General features: G+C 44.1%; 1 protein-coding gene across 3 annotated transcripts in view; it reads left to right on the top strand.

Annotated features, from left to right (window-relative positions):
* Positions 1-3,059: 3,059 nt before the first annotated feature.
* Positions 3,060-13,113, top strand: part of TMOD2 (tropomodulin 2) — a 34,840-nt gene continuing 24,786 nt past the window's right edge. Inside the window, exon 1 of one of the 3 annotated variants that reach the window (XM_027466926.3) lies at positions 3,060-3,188. The gene's annotated coding sequence lies outside the window, so the exon portion shown is untranslated. Of the gene's footprint in view, positions 3,189-3,333; positions 3,617-12,001; positions 12,547-13,113 lie in introns of those variants that run through there. The other 2 variants (XM_027466927.3, XM_072043478.1) reach the window with 2 other exon arrangements.

Genomic DNA, 13,113 nt, shown 5'->3' with positions numbered 1-13,113 from the left:
ACAAGACTGGGTGGCTGAAACATCAGCTGAGTTTAAGTTAGTGTTATTTAATGTATGCTGTACTCTGCCTTAGAAAACAGTCCAACTAAAGCCTATTACAGTCCAACCACTCACCATGCTGCTGGCCAGCGCTTTATGGCCCAAACCACCAGGCTCTTACGGACTGGGGCTGACCACATTGCCTGTTGTTTCTGTCTGAACACCCTTTCAGGAAATGTCACCACCACTCAGTAATTTTATATGAAAACAAGAGTCAAATTTTAGCTTTAGCCTGGGTCTGAGACTTGCTGATCAGTCACTGAATCGAGAGTTTTTAAATACAGGTCACTGAATTCAATCAACAGCTGGTCTTTCAGTGAAGAGAACAAAAACACGCACAACACAGTAATCAGGACCAGATGTTTGTCTAAAAGATGTACCCCAGTTCAAGCAGGAATTAATTAAGCAAAGGCTTACAAGCTGTGTTTTAAAGCTATCAGATGAAAAGATCACAACTGCTCCTCTGCTTTTATATTAAAAAATATGATTTAAAGCAACTGACCACATTTAGGCTGCAAACAGTTCAGTGAAATGAGAGTTGCTTTTGGATGCCCCAGTTAAAATTTACATCAATGTGAGCTGCTGGTAGTAAGCTTGGTTTAGGCAGTGCTGGAAAAACGCCCAACGTCTGCACCGCATGCACTATGCCATGGCTCCGGACCAAACTGGCCAAAGAGAAGGCAGAGCCAGGCAATACTTTGTTTTGGGACCCACAGGACTGCTGGCTCTTGAAGGTGCCCCCCAGAGTGGAGCAAAAATTGTTCTAGAGCAGTTCTCCCCATGGGTGTTGTATCCTTACAGTGCTAACTCCACCACTGCTCTTCTTCCAACCAGCCAATTTCAAGGAGGCCTAGGCAGGCACAATGCTATGCAAAGAATCCTATCAGGGATAAGACTATTTTGCATTTTTTTGTCTGTATGTCTCATTCATACAGCTAACCTGTATCTTTTCTTAGCCAAAGACTGATCATGTTACTTATTTTTCAATTGCAAACTCTATGCATGAGATAAAAGGAAGAAAGACAGAAGAACGCACAGCCAAAGAAGAGGAGAATTCAATCCAGCCAAGCCCTACGCTCCCTGCGGATGTCTTACACTGTTAGATTTCTAACAGAAAGTAATAGGAAGTGAATTTTTCAGCTGATACAAGGCAAATACAAAAGGAAAAGTTAGCATGGGAGGGGTCCTTCCCATTGGCTTCAACCAAGAGGAGACTTTCAACTTAACAAATATATTGTAAGATGTGACAGGAAAATAGAGTAAAAAAACTCACAGAGCTTTATCAAAAAGCAAACACCTCAAAGTTAACTTTTGTTCTTTGTTGATATTGTACATTTCCCTTTACCAGTATTTGTATAATAATTATTTGGGTAACTCATTTGACCCGATTCTACAGGCCAAGATTAAATCCCCCAAGATGGTTTAATCCATGTTAACTAATGAAGCTGCATTTCCCTGTCTCATGTCTGACTTCGACCACGTTCGCTGTGAAGCTTCCACCCAAACCCAAACCAACAGATCCACCCAGCCTGAAGCACCAGGTTACAGAGCAGCAGATTCCAAAGCACTTCCTTGGCGGTTCCCTGCCAGTCCTGGTACTGAGGAGAGCCAGGCAAAGCCATGGACACAAGCCCTATTTTATCTGAAGGCTGCAGCATAAGGAGAGAGGGCGAAGAAAGACTTAAATGGATCTGTTTCATAGATAACCACCCCTTTGGAGCTGCTGCGTGTTCTGCACTGCACTGCGGATACAGGTGCCTTCCCGGCTAGCAGTGGCGAGCTGCCCAAGACAACGTGCAGAGCCTGCGACACGCTGCCTGCCACACGCCCACACAGGTGCCCGAGGTGTTTGTGTTTGGCAGGGTATGGAGTGAAGCTGCAGGCATTACATTTCTTAGCTGTATTTTTTTTTTTTTTTTAATAGGAAAATTCAGCTCCAGTGCAGCATCTGCTTCTTAACAAGAGAATGTCTCGTTTTCCTGCCAACACTTCATGAAACTTAAAGACATTTTAATCATGGGAATAGCTTTTCTGTTGCTCATGACTCATCATGTAATGCTCAGAACCAAGTGCCTCACTTCAGCTAAAACATAGTGTCCTGCAAAGGCAATCTGTTAAATTAGATTAGGGACGTACTTGATTACAGGAGGTACACTCAAATCGTATTATATATCATACCCGAACTCAACCACTGGTTAACTGGTATAGCATCAAAGCCCAAACATAAATTAGAATGTCAAAACTAATTAAAGGAAGAGAAGAAAAGCATCTGAACGGTCTCTTCCTATATGCTGTGTGAAGATGAACGTGTTCTCCGCGAGGTTCTCACCTCACCCTAACACCAAAACCGCACTGCAGGACGATACGGCTGGAGCTGTCCTCAGAGAGGCACCAGGCTGTGAGGAAGTGCCAGAGCCGTGGCTTGTCCTTCTTGAACAGAGAGGAGCACCAAGTGCTCCTGCCCTTTGGGCCTGTGGGTGAAACCCAGAGAGACCTCTCTGAACCCTCAGGGAGACGGAGGAGATACTGAGGAGTTGTTGTCATCATGCTCGTCGTCATCGTCCTCATCCTCCAGCCGGGCCCTGCAGCCTGGCCGCTCCCTGAAGCGAGGTGCGGCTGTGTGGGGCTGGTGCTGGCAGTCTTCTGTGGCAGGACCCATGTGGCTGGTCACGGAGAGCACATGTGAGGGGCAGGCTGGGCTGATGCGGGCCTGGTGCCTACGTGTGCTACCAGAGCCACCCGGTGCAGCTCCGGGGCCTCGCGTCCACACGCAGGGAGCTGACCTGCAGGGAGCTCCCCTGGGCGCGCATGGCGGTGTGAGGGGCAGGGCACCGGGCAGGGCACCCAGCAGGGCACATCCATGGCTGTGGAACCTCAGGACGGGGGACAGGGGCTGGGAGACACCTGCGCTCGGGAGGAGGCTCGGGCGGAACCCCCTCCTCAGCGCGGGGGCAGAAAGGCGCGGCCGGGGCGGGTGCGTGGGCAGGGAGGGACCCCCCGGGGGGGGAGCCGGGGCCCCCCCGGCAGGGCCGGACTACGAGTCCCGGCGTGCCCGGCAGGACCGGGGCCGCGCTGCGCAGCCGCCGCGCCGGGCACCCACCTGCCGCCGGCGCCGGGCGCGGAGGGGCGCGGAGGCGGCGACGGCCGGGGTAAGGCGGCGGCGGGCGGCGGGCGGCGGGGCTCGGGGCGGAGCGGGGCGGCGGCGGCACCGGCACCGGCACCGGCACCGCGCGGGGGCTGGCACCGGGGGCGGCGGCACCGGAGCATCCCCGGCGAGAGATGCGATGAAATAGGGCGAGAAGGCGAGCTTCTGCTCGCCCGCCCGGGTCTTTTGTGTGTCAGAGCCGGGGTGGGCGCATCCCGCACGGCCCCGCCTGGGCAGCCCCGCTGCGGGACCGCCGGGAGCCCCTCTGCTCATCCACCGGGCTTGGCTCGGGTGGGAGCCTGGGGGGAATTCCTCTCGCCAGGGGGGAAAAAAAAATAAAAGGCAGCCGTTGAGCAATGGGAAATGTGGAGAGAAATCTGAGGAGCGCAGCAATGGAGCGTAAATGGATGGATGGATGCGTGTGACTGCCCTGTGAGTAGGAATAATAAACCTGTGAGAAAACACTGCAACACCGTTAGGGATGGAACAAATTCAGAAAGGTAACGATACCAAATACCACTTAGAAATAATTGGAAGCAAGGTATTTGGCTACCACGAACGATGCACTGCGTACATCTCTGCTTCTGAAAACGTTTGGCAGAGGCAGTCACCGGGTTGCGTGCTTGGAATACGAAGGTGCAGCCTTGTCAGTTCCCCATCACACGCAAGCTGCTCTTGGGCTGAGTATTCCCAGAAATTGCCCTTGAACTCCTTCTGTTCTGCCCTGCAGGTAGGAACGTGTAATAGGAAAGAAACACCTGGGACCGACTGGCCTTAATATCGCCTCTGCTAAGTCCTTGCGAGGGATATACCATTATTAGAGAAATTAACTCAAATTCAGGGATGTGTAGAGCTTGTATGCATGTATTGCTGTTCTGAAGACCTTATCATCTTTTCGGTATTATTCTGCGCCCACTTGCTAGCTAACAGACTGCCTTTGCTGTGGTGCTGCGTGCAATGCAGCTCTCTGAACTGCCACAAAATATACAGGTATTTAAATGTTTGCCATTAGGTGGAAAAGGAGTAAGGTTATGTGAGGCATTTAGTGACTCTGCTGACATAAGTCCCACATGTATCCTTTCTCCCATTCATTTAGCCTGGCTGGATTTGTCCAAACTTAGCCAACAGCTTCTCTCATCTTGACAATCTAAATAATTTTGTTCAAAATGGTGCACTTTGCTCTTTTGTTGCGTAACTTTTCTTCCCTTCCCAAACTATTTTTTTTTATTTCCACTGTTTTACAACTTCTAGCAAGCAATGTTTGTGCATTCTGGCTGTTATTGATCAGCTCTAGTTTTTTTGAAGCTTTTGTAGTTTTTTTCCTGATCAAATCTCATAGTTTGATGTTTTCCTGTGGCTGGGTACCCTTTTGACTGAGGCTGTGGTAGCTCTGCAGGGTTTAGCATTAAGAGGCATCAGGCGGCATCCTGTAGCCACATGTACTTGCACGTGTCAGGTTCATAGCGGGGTGAATGCATACTTTCTATCTATCGAATGTAACATGCAGGTGTAGCAGTGGTTTCTGTTTAACAGTGGGATTTGATCATCATTATTTGATGGTACAAAAATCTGTATACTTACTTTTAAAATTCTTCTTTGTTAAGATTATTTCAAGGAACAGGTGGGTCTGAAGGTCCAGCTGCTGTCCTAAAACAGGAGCATCTGAGAAGGGAACTGATAGAAAAGTAGCACCCTATTTGCTATCTGTTGTCAGCACAGGTGGAACAATACTTCTCTTAGTATTAGCCAGCATCCTTTTTTCCTGCTGATGTTCCCAACATGTGAAAACAAACAGTAATGTTGTCTTTTCCAGGACTGGTCTGATCTGTTTTATTCTAAAAACAGAAAGCGTATTTCCAGGTATGTTTCCTTCTATTTGTTTCAGCTATCAGGACATGCACACCATAGATGGTTTCCATTATTGGTTTACAGCTACAAGGAAAAAAAAAAAAGTTACAAGTCCTCTGCACACAGTAAGAACTAAAAACAGCTTAGGAAGGATGCAAGAAGAGTTTTTTTAGAAATGACCAATGATTTGTCCTGTGATCAGCAGTGTGCGCTCTTAACCCAGCCTTTGGATATCTCTGAGACTCTTTCACCTGGCATGTATCATTCATTTAAAGATCCACTTACAGGAACGAGACTGTCCATGGAAGAAGGGACAGGTAGAGAAAGGAAATGGTGCCCAATGTATGATACCTGGAAGACTGTTCAACTCTTTGTCATTCCACAGACTTTCCATTTGACCTCAAACAAGGCATTTCTTTTCTCTGACAGGACAGTGAGATGGAGAGGTTTTTGTGTGGTTGATGGTTTTTAAGGTGTCACAAGAGCTGGTTCCAGAAAAACATTTGCAGTCAGTGAGGATACCAGAAGCTGGCCTTTGGCATCCCCTTGATGCCTTTTCACATGTTGGGGATAATTCCTGCCCCAGCGTGTGCTTGGCTTTGCATTCATGGTAGATGTGCTGACAACGAGAATGACAATTCTTCACACAGCACAAACTGGGGAGACCTAACTGGATGCAGACACTTCTGTCTAAACATCCCAGTGGTTACTGTAATGTGCATGATCCAGGAACTGACTCATCCGTGTTCGTCTGGGGACTGCCGAGCCATGGGCTGCTGTGTCACAGGGCTGGGAACATCTGTGCTCCGAGGAGGTACAAACACTTATTCTAAGGTAAATCAGCACCTTCTATGGCAGGATCAGACCTGCAGAGTCTGGAAGGTATTGAAAGAAGTAAAAATCACGTCTGTGCCCCACAGGAGAAAATGAGGCTGCTTCCTTGCAGTTGCTGTCACACAGGTCCTTACACTGTCACGCAGAACAGACCAGCATCACTGCTGGCAGTAATACAGTGATATTAAATCTGATCCCTGTGACCAGCACTCAGCAGTCACTTGGACAGCTCAGCAGCAAGGCGTTTCTGGTCACATCAGAGCTGAAGCTCACAGATGACAAATTTTGGGTGGAGCTGCCACTTCATAGTCCATGCTCTCCCGGATTTTCAGGCTAGTGCTTTACACCACCCTTAGTTTCAGACAAGTAACTATTTTATGTGTTTAATTTTAGATAAACTAATATTGTTATGGTTTTATATATATAAAAAAAAAGTTGTGTAAAAACAATGAGGGGTAGTTAAAATGAAACACAGATATCCAGTGAAAGCTTACCAGACTGCGTTTTAGGAAGTAATTCCACTAAGGAATTGAATTTATTTTTTCCTGGGGCTCCATTCTAGTCAAACAGCTGCTGGATATAATGCCTGGTGAAGGGAAGTTGAGGTCTCAGTTCTGCCTTTTGTTTGAATGCTGATGGGGGTAGCCATCAGTCAGCCCAGGCAGTGCTGCAGCCTCTGCACCACCGTGCGTGGATTTCCTGAACGACCTCAAGTTCTAAAGATGCAAGAAGCCTCCGTTCCAGCTCTGCAGTTACCAGTCGCAATGAGCAGAAATAGAAGATGATGGCTTCGTTATTTCATCACCAAAGCTTCACCCCTGTCAGACCACAGCGGAGAAGCTCTGAGGAGGAGACAGGACGACACACGACAGGTCCCTTCTGTCCTGTCCCGTATCTCACACTAACACAGCACTGGAGTGCCTGAGCACCACGCTCAAGTTCTGTCAGCAATCTCACCGCTATCTGGAGAGCTTACGGTTGTCCTGTCCTCCTGTAGGCAGGAACTGAGTGATTTGAAGGTTGCTGTATTTTAGTAAGACTTGCTTGTGGTCCATGGACTATCATATGGTCAGTGCCTGATTAGACATTATAATTTTTTATATGGAAACAATTCTAGTGGTTATGATCTAAATATAATGTCATCTAGAGACAGGTTATAAACTCATCAGCCATTGTAAAGAAAACTAGTTTCTTCCCAGGACTTACTTTGGTGTTTTGAAGGATTATGAATAGTATCACTAATGTTATTTTAGAAACAATTAGAAATTGCTTATATAATAACTTTATTCTGCATTGAAGTAGGAGAAGTGCTCGTGTTTCATCTTTCTTTTATTGCCAGTGAAAAGCCTCTCACATTATCTGAATCAAAGGGACTGCATCCCTTTATATCTTCTGTAAATAACCATACTGTCACATGGATAATTTTGCAATTTACATGATGGTTATTTTCTTATAAAGGGCATGATCAAACTCCAATTAAAGCAAACTGTCTCATGTTATATTTGAAGAGGAGTTGTCAGTCCCTCAGTAAAGAAGCTAAGTGCAGCGTAAACTACAGAGAGGCATAAGCATAATCAAGGTTCAGAACGGCTCATCCAATTATGAGATGGAGTTTTTGATCACTGAATGATCATCCTAAAGGTTCAGGCCTAGTCTAGTATTAGGACAACATAATTGTTAATTATTTACCAGGCTCTTTATGGGACTAAACCGGTTGCTAGGAACAGAATGTGAACTAGCCCTAGATTAGCCCTGGGGAGAAAAAGCATTTACATAAAGTGACATTTTCTGCCAAACAGGTTTTAAACACACAAATAAAAATGTAATGAGACAATTTGCCAAAGATAAAACCAGGAACCACACATCATTTTTTTGAAGAAATGCATCCTTGCTAACACACTACTAGCATTTGGTGGTAATTTTAGTATCAAATGGGTATCTTATCACCTCGCACGTTTATCTAGTAGTAAATCAGGATAAAATGAAAATAATGCTTTATGGACCAGGATTTGCAAACCTAGAAACTGTATTGGTAGATACTGATTCTAACTTAGGGAAGCAAGCAAATAAACCAACAAAACTCTTTTGTAGTCTTGGGTTAGACATGGAAAATTTTTAGTGCTTGCTTTGAACGTGATGTCTGATGGTAAAATGTGCACTACCTCAGCTGGTGAGCTCGGCCGTCTGCCTGGATTTCCAGGCAGGTGAGATTTTTTTCTGCAATAAATGAAGTTAAGGGCATTTCTAAAAAACTGTGGTCAGGAACAGAAGTCAGTTACTGAACAACAGCACAGAGAAACCCACTTCAGGTGAAGTTTGTTTTAAATATCAAAGGATTTTTCAGGATTTTTTGCTGAAGCTTGACAAATGGTGGCTAACTGATCTGGGAATAGCAGAGGTCTGGCTGTGTAATCACTTCCCCAGGGCAGCCCTGACCTCAGTTCTGTCTGTTCCCCCTGCCAGCCCTGGAGACACCCTCTTGAAGAGCCCAGTTCTACAAATGCTTTAGTAGTTTGTCCATTTTGATCCACCAATTGATCAGGGATGGAACAAATTAGAAAAGGTGACTGAAAATGTACAGCTCAGGGCTTCTTATGTTGAGTTCTTCAGAAGTTTTTTTTGGGGAAAAAGAAAAGTTGGGTGGATTGTAGAAGACCAAATCCTTTTCTGTGTTTTTCTTCTCCATTTTCTACCTCCATGAGTTTATTTCATCTCTGTAGTACCTCTTATTTACATCAGGACCTGTAGCTAATACCATTTTCACCATACACACAAAAAATTCAGTCTCATAATGCTTCACTGTGTATCACTGCCATACTTCTGTGCTATGCTGAACCTAATGCACCCTTTCTAGCTCTTCTGAGATTTTGGAATTGCCTAGTTCTAAACCAGAATGAAACGTTGTACCACAAACCACAATCTCCAAGTATGCATCTCCCTTTCTTGCTTTTCACATTTACGTAAAAAAAAGAAACATTAGTTATATGTCAAATAACAGAGCACTTCTCAAAATACATGTATTTTTAAGTTTCAGCTTTCAACAGCCTCGCCTTATTTTTCATAGCAGTTCCTGGACAGCAGAGAGATCATCTGCCTGGCACTGGATTCAGGCATGTTGTTGGGAGCACTCCATTGCCTGGCTGGTGCAGAACAATCGCATGAGTTCCACCGAACATCTGCTTGTGTTGCACAAACACTGCTCTTAATCATAATGGCCCTAATCCTATTCATTTGCTCCAGTATCAATTTAACCTAGGATTTATTCTACCTGTTTCTTACTTTTGTGCTTATCCACTTGAGACAAAAGAAAGTGAAGGATTTTTCCACATTTACAGATCAGTTTCGGAGATACTTTTCAAAACACAACTAGCCGTCACTGTGGATATGAAGATAGTTCAAAATAGATCATGCATCAGAACTTCCTTTCTAAGTAACAGTTGCCATGATTTGCAGAATTAAGAAGAAAATTTTCTTAAATTTGATTTAAAAAATATTTTTTCTATAACAATGAAAATAACTCTTGGATTATTTCCCATCTAGCACATCTTTTTTTGCTTAATAAGTGCACATTGCCATGTAACTTTATTCTTAGCTTGTACACACTATCACAAACTAGGAATTCACATCATCTGTATCACAGCATTCTGATCACTATGGGACCTCTGAGATGCTATGTTTTTCTGGGTATACAGCCTGTGTTTTAAAAAGCATGAGCCTTTCTAGCTTCTGGTCCACAGAACGTCACGTAGTTGAGGTCATCCTAACTCTTCTCAAGGCATCCAAGCAAATGAGCGTGGGAACACTCCATCAATGTCCATCTGACATTAACTTAGCAGAGGACTGATTCCATCTCAGAAAGAAATAGCAGTATCAGCGGTAGGAAATTATGGCAGTATTATGGTATCAGCAAAAACTACAGCCTAGCTACTCAAGAAAACCCTTCCAGTAGCATGGGAGGATTATAACAAAAACTACTTTTAGAGCATAACAAAGTAAAGAGGAGTTATATCACAGCAGGTGTTGACTACATGCAGCAATAATGATCATATGCAGGCTGAGTAATGACACCTTTTTTGTCTTTGAAAACATATTTTGAATTCTCACAATGGTAGCCAAGGGTAAAAAAAACCTGCCCCAAATTAAACAGAAATATGTATTTCTTTCCTTACAAGGAATCAAAGGCAAAAATACAGCAATGGAGTCTTTGAAGCTCACTGTGAAGCATCTGTGCTCCACAGAGATTTAAAAGTAGCACACAATTAGCAGAAGTGCTACTACTTAATTTTGTGCTATCCCGAGTCAGCATCAACTTCACCTGTTGGGCATCGAGCAGCATGCTTTGTAGTGTGACAGCGGGTACTTGAGCCCATGGTATACTGTTGTTCAGTACTGAAACTAAATGGAAAAAGCAAACAGAATCTGTGCTCTTCTATTTCATGCTCTCTGTATTCACTCTTCCACAGTCTTACCTATGGCCCTCATTCTGCGTCCCTAGTGCAGGGCCACATTCACCAGCACATTGCCTCTGCAACTAGGTTGAACATCTCTTTGTGGGACACCCGATCTGCTTTTGCAGACGCAAAATAACAGTGGCTAGGAGTTGTTGGTTGCTTACAATTGCTTCTTTCAGTTTGGAGTATGTTTGTGTCATGCAGTAACCATAACAAAAGAAGCCCAGTGGATATAATCTGTAAAAACTAAACAGTGTGTGCACACTCACAAAAGTCAAAGCACACTAAGGAGCAGCACAGACAGCATATGGCCCTGTTTACATACAAAAAATTAACAGTAGGGAATCCAATTAGGAAGGCAGAGATAGCATCATCGCATTACAGTGCAATTTCCAGGGTATGTCAACTCAAGACTGCAGCATTTCCTTTCCAGACTGATTGATGCTGACTTGTTAGATTTATCTTATTCCCTTGGTTTCTGATAAAGTGATGGTGAAAGGTCGACAGGAAGCGTGAAGGCCGCACAGAGATGGCTGGCATTTCAGCAGCGCTGCCAGCGGCCTGTAGCGCAAGGGGCAAGCTCCAGAAAAGCTTTGCTACCTGCAGGGATTGGGGACAAAGAAACTCCCTAAGTGGTGTCTTTTGCTTTTGTTCGGTCACTGAAGAATTAGGTTCAGTGGTGAAAGGGAAAATATTGCAGGAATTTCTGTCACAAACATACTCTTGGAAGAAAAGCATGAATTGGAACTCTCCCATGCAGCACTGATGCTAAGAAGGGTTTTCCAGCACAGTGCTTCGTGCCAGGAGAGGAGGCAGGCTGCTACACCTCGTGTCAGGGCTGCTACACCTCGTGTCAGGGCTTACACTGCTCTTTGGGCAACCTTGCTGCGCGTGGTCACGTATCTTCTCTCCCTAATGATTAAAAGGAAGCAGTTATGGTATTGAGAACCATCACACGTTGAAAAGCATCTCCTGACATGCTTCCCTTTGTGGCTAAGCACTTAAAGAGTTCACAAAGAAGTAAGAAACGAATCCTACTCTGCAGTAAATAGCCATTAGCATCAGGATTCAGTTTTGCAAACCTTTTCACAGAAGCCATTCCATACAAGGTCTAGTTGATGCCGGAAAAAACCTTTCATAGCTGCTTTCCTCGATTTGCCTGAGCAATTCCCTAGAGCCTGGGGAGAGCTGCTGGTAATGGGCATCCTCGGTGTGCTCCTGCCCTCCCATGTAATGAGCCCAACCTCAGGATTACATTTCTGTCTTTACCAGGGATGCAATTAAACTGCAATAAAATAAACATTTAAACCATTAAGCAGAGTTTTAAGGAGCTCTAATCCCCTCAAAGAAACTTTTCAGCCCTGTTAATGACTGCTAGCTGAAATGCTGTGTGTTTAATGAGTTTATCCACAGAAACTTTGAGAAGGCGCCTGATGCTTTAGTACACAAGTGCTGTACTGCATCTGAATTTTTTACAGTTTAAAAAAATATACTGCTCACTTTTAATTAAAATACTTTCATTTTTTAACAAGTAGTTTTGATAACAAGTTGGATTAATTGAACGCATGTAGAATTAGTGTTCTCATTTAGCACCAAGTACGTAGAAATATCTCTTTTCACAGTTTTTTTCCCCCAAAATATAGCTCACTCATCACATATCATAGAATTTTGATAATATAAGATTTTTTCTCAACTACTGTAACAGTGAAAAACATCATAGCTGACTGACTTCCAGAAGGAAACTCACAATTTAAAGAACTGTTGAATTCTACCATGACGTTTGGAATGGCCTGACAATAGTGGCATGCTGTGAAAACAGAGATAGTAAGTAGAGCAGCAATAAGGCAAAAGTGGAGACTCTATAGGGAAAATAATGCTTGTGCCTGGGATATCATGTTTGGGTATTTCAAGGGAAGGCTCATTATACCTTGTGGTATTCATGTAATTCCAAATTTTTCAAATCTAATTCTACGAGTTATTCTCTTCCTTTTCTAGAGGCTACTGTCTTATGATAAATAAGATAATGATATACGCGACAATATTCAATATTTTAATAGTGAATCTGTAAGTAAATGTATCATTTTTGTTTGGATTTTGAATAAAAGGAAAACCAAAGATCAGGCTTCCAACTCATATGAAGAGTGACAGAACCTGCATGGATTTTGTTAGCTTATGACAACTGAAGGAAGACCTGGCCAAAGGAAATTCTGGTTGTTAGATAAGCCGTATGTAAGTGCCAGTTGGCTGGTTTCCATATCTTTGAAATTTGTGCCTGCAAAAACTAAGCTGTAAAACTGCAGAGCAAACTGTATGTAATTGGGAGAGCTCTGGTGCTGGGGTGAGGAGCTGGACAGACTTGGGAGGGCCTGGATCACATTTAAACTCTGCAGCTGATGCTGTGCCTGGTTATGCATTAATTCTCTTTCACTCCATCTACTTACAGCAGATTCTAACTCTAAAATTGATTCTGGAGAGGAAAAAAAAAAAGGGAGTAAAAACAGAGTTCTTTGTCGTATGACAAAAAATGTGACAATGACTAACTGTTGTGCCCACATGAATGACAAGTGATCCTTTGAGCTCTAAGTAGCATAGCCCCGCTGCAAGACCTATTTGGATGAGAAGCACCACCACTCGTAGCCACAGTTTCTGAAACAGCACTGCAAACCACCATAGTCTAAAGCTGCTTATGTAGCCAAAATTTACCAGAAAGCCTGCCAAGATGATGTGGCTTTTGATGCAGGCTTTTAGCCTGCAGCAAAGCTGTAGTAAGATTGGATACCTCAGGCATAACATTTG

The sequence above is a fragment of the Anas platyrhynchos genome, chromosome 11, assembly GCF_047663525.1.
Source record: "Anas platyrhynchos isolate ZD024472 breed Pekin duck chromosome 11, IASCAAS_PekinDuck_T2T, whole genome shotgun sequence".
NCBI classification, from domain to species: Eukaryota; Metazoa; Chordata; class Aves; order Anseriformes; family Anatidae; genus Anas; species Anas platyrhynchos.
Note: the sequence above shows the minus strand (reverse complement) of the source record. Positions and strands in the feature narration are given on the sequence as shown.